The sequence below is a fragment of the Mus pahari genome, chromosome 15, assembly GCF_900095145.1.
Source record: "Mus pahari chromosome 15, PAHARI_EIJ_v1.1, whole genome shotgun sequence".
NCBI classification, from domain to species: Eukaryota; Metazoa; Chordata; class Mammalia; order Rodentia; family Muridae; genus Mus; species Mus pahari.
The window spans coordinates 13,587,196-13,595,270 of NC_034604.1; the positions used below are offsets into that span (position 1 = coordinate 13,587,196).

An 8,075-nucleotide genomic window follows, 5' to 3' on the forward strand; every position below is an offset into this window, starting at 1 on the left:
GGAAGTGAATAGTGCAGAGTAAAGTCTGGCACAGCAATAATGAATGTGAGAGTTTTTTTAGATAGCAAAAGTCATCTAGATAAACCCACATCTCATAAACCTCAGCACCACTGTTATTTGTGGTAGAGCAATACCTTGCATGAAGGAATTCCCAGTGCATGGAAGGAAGTTGAAAAACTTTGCTGGGTCTCTACTAGCCATTTATGTAGTAGCTAACTTGTTAACTCTTCCAACAAGTGCCAGTCAAATGCACCAGTCACCCCTTGTTAGATATCTGGAGCTGAGGCTGTATAGTAAGTAGTGCAGTAGGTGATAGTTTTGTCTCAACGGGCAGATATCAAATAGACTTGAATCTCTGAAAGAAAAGTCCAGCTGCTGATAAGAATGATGAATGTCTAAAAATTGTCTTTCACTATGATGCAATATGTGAATTGATAAGTTGAACTGGTGCATAGAGCATGCAACCGAGGAACAAAGGAGATCATGCTTAATTCAACTTTCCTTCTTTTATTAATAAAAGAAAATCAGAAACAAAATTGACTATTAGACACTGTGGAGTAATATTGCTAAACTCACGGGATTGATGAAAAGCCATGACTCTCCATATATCAAGATAACTTAAAAGAAAATAAGATTTTGATTTTGTTTTCCTTCAATCGCTCCTCTGTGTTTTACAGAATTGACATTCTTTTTTGTTATTCTTTGTTTTCTGCATCCAGCAACTGAGATGTCATTGAGCATGAATTCTGGTCCCAAAGCATCTCAGTCATGCAGCCCAACTTGTAGCCTGTGGATTTCCATCACAGGAGCTCCAGATTTAGGCAAATCTGAAGGATGAGGCCATTGACTTTCATTTTGCCAAAATGGGATCGGTCAATCTATTTTGTTGAACTTTCCAGTGAGATCTTCAGTCTGTATCAGGTAATCAAAAACAGTTGTAGGTTAACCTTTCAAACTGAGAAACACAACAAAACACAGTGTTGGCCATAAAGCCTACCAAATTGTGAGTAAACAAATTGAATTAAGATTATTACAGAGCAAATGTGTGCCACTTAACTTTATTTTCAAGGAAGTTCGAAACAATGATGATTAATGGTATGTATAGGAATTGGGTAAGAAAGAATTAATGTCAAGGTCTTGAAAGCCCATTGCAGTTATGTTAATTTCTAGGTTTAGAAGAAGTCAAATGCAGAATCCCAAGAGAAGACCGTGTCATTAGAATAAAAACATGATTATGAATGATGTGGTAAAGCAAGGAAAATCAAAACTCCTCAAAATTATAACTTCACNTCCCAAGAGAAGACCGTGTCATTAGAATAAAAACATGATTATGAATGATGTGGTAAAGCAAGGAAAATCAAAACTCCTCAAAATTATAACTTCACAGCACACACACACACACACACACACACACACACACACACACACACACACCATGAATAAGACAACTAAAGATTTAATATTATCTTGACAAAGACTGGCAATGTGCATGATTTTGAATAATGCTCACAGCCTATCTATGCCTCAGGTCACTATCTATCATTCAGGCTTACTCAAACACACACCATTTTGTCAGTTTCCAGTGTGCTATTTTTAGTGATAAAGAATTTCCATTAGGGAGCAAGATACAGTTCTGCCTCTTTTGTTCAAAAATGCCTATTTCTGTTCCCAAAGTATGTATTTTTTACCTGTTCTCTGGCATTTACTTCCACGTTGACAAGGAAAGCTTCAGGTCTTTCATGTAAAATTATTCCAGCCTTACCATTTTGGTTGTGAAGATGATGAGAGGCTATTATCTTATCATTATTTTAAATGCAAGTATGCTTTAAAATTCCTAGTTATTTTAGGCAAATCATTCAAATCTTCTGAAAGACATTAGTTTACCATTTCCAGGGAAGCTGAGTTTATTGAATCTTTCAGATCTCTGCTTAGCTTGGGCTGTCATCACACCATCAGTTGTGAGGTATATAAATAACTTTGCTTTAACATGTGAGGAGAAGAAAGAAAAAAACCTTCCTTCTGGATGTTAAGATGTGAAATTAAACTCCAGGTGCTTTTTGCAGTTATTTGGGACACTTTCCAGTTGTCAATATGGAAATCCCATTACTTAGGGCACAAATCTGTTGCCATGGAGAAGCAAAAGCTGCCTCATTTGACAAGTTGGCAGTTGTTACAGTTGGGATAAAACACACACACACAAACTTGTAGACAGGTACTAAAAGATGGCTGTTCACCAGGGATTGGAGAACAGCTCTGGAAAATGATAATATTCTTTCTCTTTTATAGACATTTCTCTTATTCATAAAGACTACAGCCATTTGTACCTACCTGTCCCAAGACTTCGAAGTGGCTATACCTCTTAACAGCATACATTCATGGGACTCAATACTGACATGAATTGAGCCATTATTGTCACTGAGGTACTGATTGATGAGATTGTATATTTATTTTTATTTTGAATTTGGCTATGTTTTGTGCTAAAGTGCTTTCCATCAAGGATATTTCATCTCTTCCCAGGATGAGATCTTGAGACTAGCTGAAGTAGAAGCAAATGTTCAATGAACAGGAAGAAATGGTGCAGGCCTGAGAAACTTATTTCTTTAACAAAGAAAACAAGATACAATATACCTGAAATATTGTGTCAATAATTAATTTTTAATTCATAAAAGCACCCCATATCAACTTTATAACTTAGTACAGAATAAGCCATCAACATTCATTTATATAAAATGGCCAATTAGAATACCTTAAATATTCTAGGTTTAAGAACCTGCTTAAAAATCTTCACTGGTAATATTAAATTAATATTAAAGTAATATTGATCACTTTGCTGTATATAATAACGTTTGTGCCTGGCCTTTAAGAGCATAGAAAGTAACTACATTTTTCTTCAAACAGATCTAGCTTTCATTCTAGAAATGCCTGAAAGAATCTAAGTTTTCAAAGTGTAATTACTAAAGAGGATTCCTTGATAATATAGCTTATATAGTCAAGTTGAAGAACTATGAGAAATATGAAGTTATTTCTTGGACATTTACTGATGAGCTTCTCCTGAAGTTTGTCTTTTGAAAGAGAAAATTGAGTCTCTATTTGTGCTTTAGAGTTAGGAATATGAGAATGTTCCTTTGGTAAAAGCTTCTTCTTTAGTTTGCTTCTTGAAACAATGTCAACCATAGTTGTTTATTTTGTCTTATTATTCATATACAATGAAAGACTATAAATGATATTCATATTACCATATTTGAATATTACCATAGTGCCTATGGAGACTATGGATGATATAATGGTAGTTGTTGAAATGTTTATGATAAAATTCAACCTATGATCAGAAAACTCATTTGATAGATTGGATTTAAAAATTTAAAAATGTAGTTGACATTGCTTTAAATTTTAGCAATCTAAATTTGCAATTTATATTGCAAATTTATATAATTGTCAAATAGAGTAATTATAATTTGCTATCTACTGCTCAGGTATAGGCCCTACCACTCAGAATAACAGGTAAGTGATCCACTTGACCTCATAACCCTCTCACTCCCTTGGTTATCGTCACAGAGACTCAACTTAATGCCACCCCTTCCATCCCTACTGTCTGTCCCATTCTCATGTCCTCACTCCATGTCTACTGGTTTTCAGGTCCAGGCTATGACAGTCAGAAAGACAGGTGCATGTCATGCCAACCAGCCAGGAGGACAGGCCACACCAGTCAAAAGAACCGACAGGAAACTCAGGCAGAGACTCAGTGTTGGAGCTGACACCTTTCCAGCAGCCAGAACTTCAGATAGACAGCCCACCTACAAACGTTCTCCACTTTCTCAGTCCCCCTCCCCACACTATCCCCAAACCCCACTAGCCTCCTCCTCACTGAGCCCAACACCCAATTTATTTGGAGACCCACTGCTGGACCAAAGACTAGGTTGGCTGTCAGAAGTCCAGCCACAAACTTGGACAGAGATTCCCTGGTGAACCAGAGGACACACTGGCTCCCAGAAGTGCAGGCCACAAAAAAAAAATGAGACCAAGAGGGGAGACAAAAACAAGAAACAACAACAAAAAAATCAATCCAAAAAAAGACTCAGAAATCTACACCTAGACCTATAATCACCTAAATCCAGAAGCCCAGGAACAAGTGTAAGAACGTCATCAACAACAGTCAGGCCATATGTCACCACCAGAGCTCAGCCATCTGAGTACAGTAAGCACTGAATATCCAAACACTGCTGAAGCACAAGAAAATGAACTCAAAATGAACTTTATTAAGATGACAGAAATCCTTAAAGAGGAAATTAATAAATCCCTTAAGGAAATCCAGAAAAACACAATTAGAGGAAGTGAATAAATGCCTTTTGAAAAGTCAAGAAAGACAAACCGTTGAAGAAAAGTAACAACATTATTCAAGACCTGAGAATAGAAATAGAAGAAATAAAGAAAACATAAACTGAGGGAATTCTAGAAATGGAAAATCTAGGAAAGTGAAAAGAAACTATAGGTACAAGCATGACCAACAGAATATAAGGGATGGATTAGACAATCTTAAGCATTAAATATACAATAGAAGAAATATACATATCAGTCATAGAAAATGTTAAATCCAAAAAATTCCTGAAATAAATGTTGGGAATTGGTTCTAATGTTTTGAATTAATTGGGAATCTTCATGTCTAAATGCTGAAGATCCTTGTCCCCAATTGGTTTTTGATCAATCAATAAAGAGCAAACAGCCAATGGCTTGGGGGATAGAAAGGGGCAGAATCTTTAGATTACTTTGGGCAAGGAACTGGGAGAAAGGAAAAGAGAATTGCCATGACTCCACAAAGAAGGATGGGATATAAGAACTGCAGGACAGAAAGCCAATGTAAAAATTCATGTAACTGGCCACTGCCAACTTCCAGATGGGCTGGGGTATCAGAGTAAGGTTTAGGAGTGCCCAGACTTTGAACTAGTCACAGCTTGTCAAAAATTAACTGGTGTGTGTGTGTGTGTGTGTGTGTGTGTGTGTGTGTGTGTGAAGGAAAACGGCAACACAAAGAGGTTAACTGCACCCATGAAAACACAGGAAATAAATAATCTCACAACAGCAAAACCAAAATAGTGGGACCACACACATACACACCAGAACCAACATCAAAATAACAGGAATTGACAATCATTTGTCATTGATATTTCTCATGAAAAATGGACTGAATTTCATAATAAAATGACACAGGCTTGCAGATTAAATGCAAAAACAGCACCTGTCCTGCTGCATACAAGAAATACACATCAATACCAAAGACAGACATTGCTTTAGAATATAGAGTTGGTAACAGACTTTCGAAGCTGATAAACCCAAGAAGCTAGCTGCTATATCAATTCTAATATCTAACAAAATAGACTTCAAATGAAAATTAGTAAAAAGTGATAGGAAAAGACATTTCATTCTCTTCTAAGGAAAAATCCATCAAGATGAAATGTCAGTTCTTAATGCAAATGCATCAACAATTGTAAACATTACAAATTCATATTTATAAATATTATAAACATTTTTAAAACATTATTAAAGCTTAAATCACAAATTAAATATCACACATTAATAGTGGGAGACTTCAGTACCCTACTCTCACCAATAGACTGATCATCCAGACAAAACCAGAGAAATAATGGAGCTAGCAGATGTTATCTAGCAAGTAGAACTAACAGAATTCTACAGAACTTTTTACCCAAACACAAAGAATACACCATCGTCTTAGCCCCTCATGGAACTATCTACAAAATTGACCACATACTTGGTCCCACAAGAACCCCCTGGAATCTATGAGACCACCACAGAATAAAGTTGGATTTCAAAAACAGAAACAGTAAAATACCTACAAACTTATGGAAACTGAACTACTCTCTACATAGTGACTACTGAGTCAAGGCAGAAATAAAGATTTCCTAAATTGAGACTTCCTATAATTTAAAGAAAATAAGTGTAAAATGTATCCAAACTTATGGAACACAATAAAAGCAATACTAAGAGGAAAGTTAATAGTACTAAATGCCTTCATAAAGAAATTGAAGGTGTCTATTAGGATACTTTAAAGCTCTAGATCAAAAGGAAGCAAATATACCTGTAAAAGTAATTTTATATGCTTGAAGTCATTGGTGTCTCAGAGGATTACTGTTGTATAAGTTCACTCTTCCTAGTTCTTTCTGACCTCTGGCTGACTGGTTCTACTCAGCTATTCTGGCTTAAATGCCTCTCCATACTGACTGATTCAATTTGGCTTCTCTCAGCTTCTCACAGAATTGCTCTGCTTGCAAGAACTGCCTCAGCCCAGGGCCAGGCAGTTTTAGGCAGAATTCTGTCAGGCATTTAAAGAAGCGCTAATATCAATACTCTGCAAATCATTCTAAAAAATAGAAACAAAAGCAACATTACCAAATTCATTTCATGATGATATGATCAGCCAGATACCAAAAGAATAGAAAGCACTCAGAGCAACAAAGGAAGAGAATTACGGACCAGTTTCCCTCATGAATATTAATGCAAAATTACTCAATAAAATATGTGCAAACTCAACTTGAGAATGCATCAAAAAGATAATCCACCATGGTCAGATAGGCTTCTTCCCAAGAATGCATGAATGGTTCAACATGAACAACAACAAAAACAACAACAACAACAACAACAAAAATATATCAATATAATCCACCTTATAAACAAACTGAATAAAGAAATTCATGTAATCACCTCATTAGAAGTTGGAAAACTAATTGCTAGGAATTGAACTCAAGGTCTCTGGATGAGAGGTCAGTGATCTATCCATCCCTTATACAGTCATCAAACCCAGACATTATTGTGGATGCCAAAAAGTGCTTATTGACATGAGCCCGATAGAGATGTCTCCTGAGATGCTCTACCAGAGCCTGACAAATACAGAGGTGGATGCTCACAACCAACCATTGGACTTAGCACAAGATCCCCCAATGGAGGAGTTAGAGAAAGGACTGAAGGAGCTGAAGGGGTTTGCAACACTATAGGAAGAACAACAATATCAACTAACAAGTCCCCCTAGAGCTCTCAGGGACTAAATCACCCACCAAAGAGTACACATTACGGGTCTATTGGCTCCAGCTGAATATGTAGCAGACGATGGACTTGATGGACATCAATGGGAGAGGCTTTTGTTCCTGTGAAGGCTTGATGTCCCTGTGTAGGATAATGCCAGCGTGGGGAGGTAGGAGTGGATATGTGGGTGGGGTAACACCCTTATAGAAGCAGGTGGATGGGGAATGGGTTAAGGGGTTTCTTGGGGTGAAACTGGGAAAGGGGATAACATTTGAAATGTAAATAAAGAAAATATCCAATTAAAAATACAAATTTATATATAAAAAAGAAGCCTTTGACAAAATCCAACACCCTCATGATAAAAGTCGTGGAAAGATCAGGGATACAAGGAATATAAATAAAGGAAATAAAGGGGGCTGGTGAGATGGCTCAGTGGGTAAGAGCACCCGACTTCTCTTCCGAAGGTCCGGAGTTCAAATCCCAGCAACCACATGGTGGCTCACAACCATCCTTAACAAGACCTGATGCCCTCTTCTGGAGTGTCTGAAGACAGCTACAGTGTACTTACATATAATAAATAAATAAATAAATCTAAAAAAAAAACAAAAGGAAATTTACAACAATCCTATAGCAAACATCAAATTAAATGAAGAAAATCTCAAAGCAATTCCACTAAAATCCGGAACAAGACAGGCTGTCTACTCTCTCCCTATCTACTCTATATAGGAATTGATGTTCTTGTGGCAGCAATAAGACAACTGAAGGAGATAAAGGTCATAAAAATTGAAAAGGAAGAATTCAACGTATCACTAATTGCAGATGATATGATAGTATAATAAGTGATCCTAAAACCTGACCTATGGAACGCCTACAAATGGTAAATACTTTCAGCAAATACTTTCAGCAAAGTGTCTTAGTACAAGAAAAATTAGTAAGCCTTGTATATAGAAATGGCATACATACAACAACATGGCATACAAATGGCATACATACAACAACATGGCATACAAATGGCATACATACAACAACATGGCATACAAATG

At 36.5% G+C, this 8,075-nt stretch overlaps 1 long non-coding RNA gene across 1 annotated transcript in view; it reads right to left on the minus strand.

Annotated features, from left to right (window-relative positions):
* Window positions 1-493: 493 nt before the first annotated feature.
* The window catches only part of LOC110332852, a 13,184-nt gene continuing 5,602 nt past the window's right edge, over window positions 494-8,075 (minus strand). Inside the window, exons 2-3 of the long non-coding RNA XR_002381043.1 lie at window positions 2,329-2,628; window positions 494-912 (exon numbers count right to left, since the gene is read on the minus strand). This is a non-coding gene — a long non-coding RNA (uncharacterized LOC110332852). The remainder of the gene's footprint in view (window positions 913-2,328; window positions 2,629-8,075) is intronic.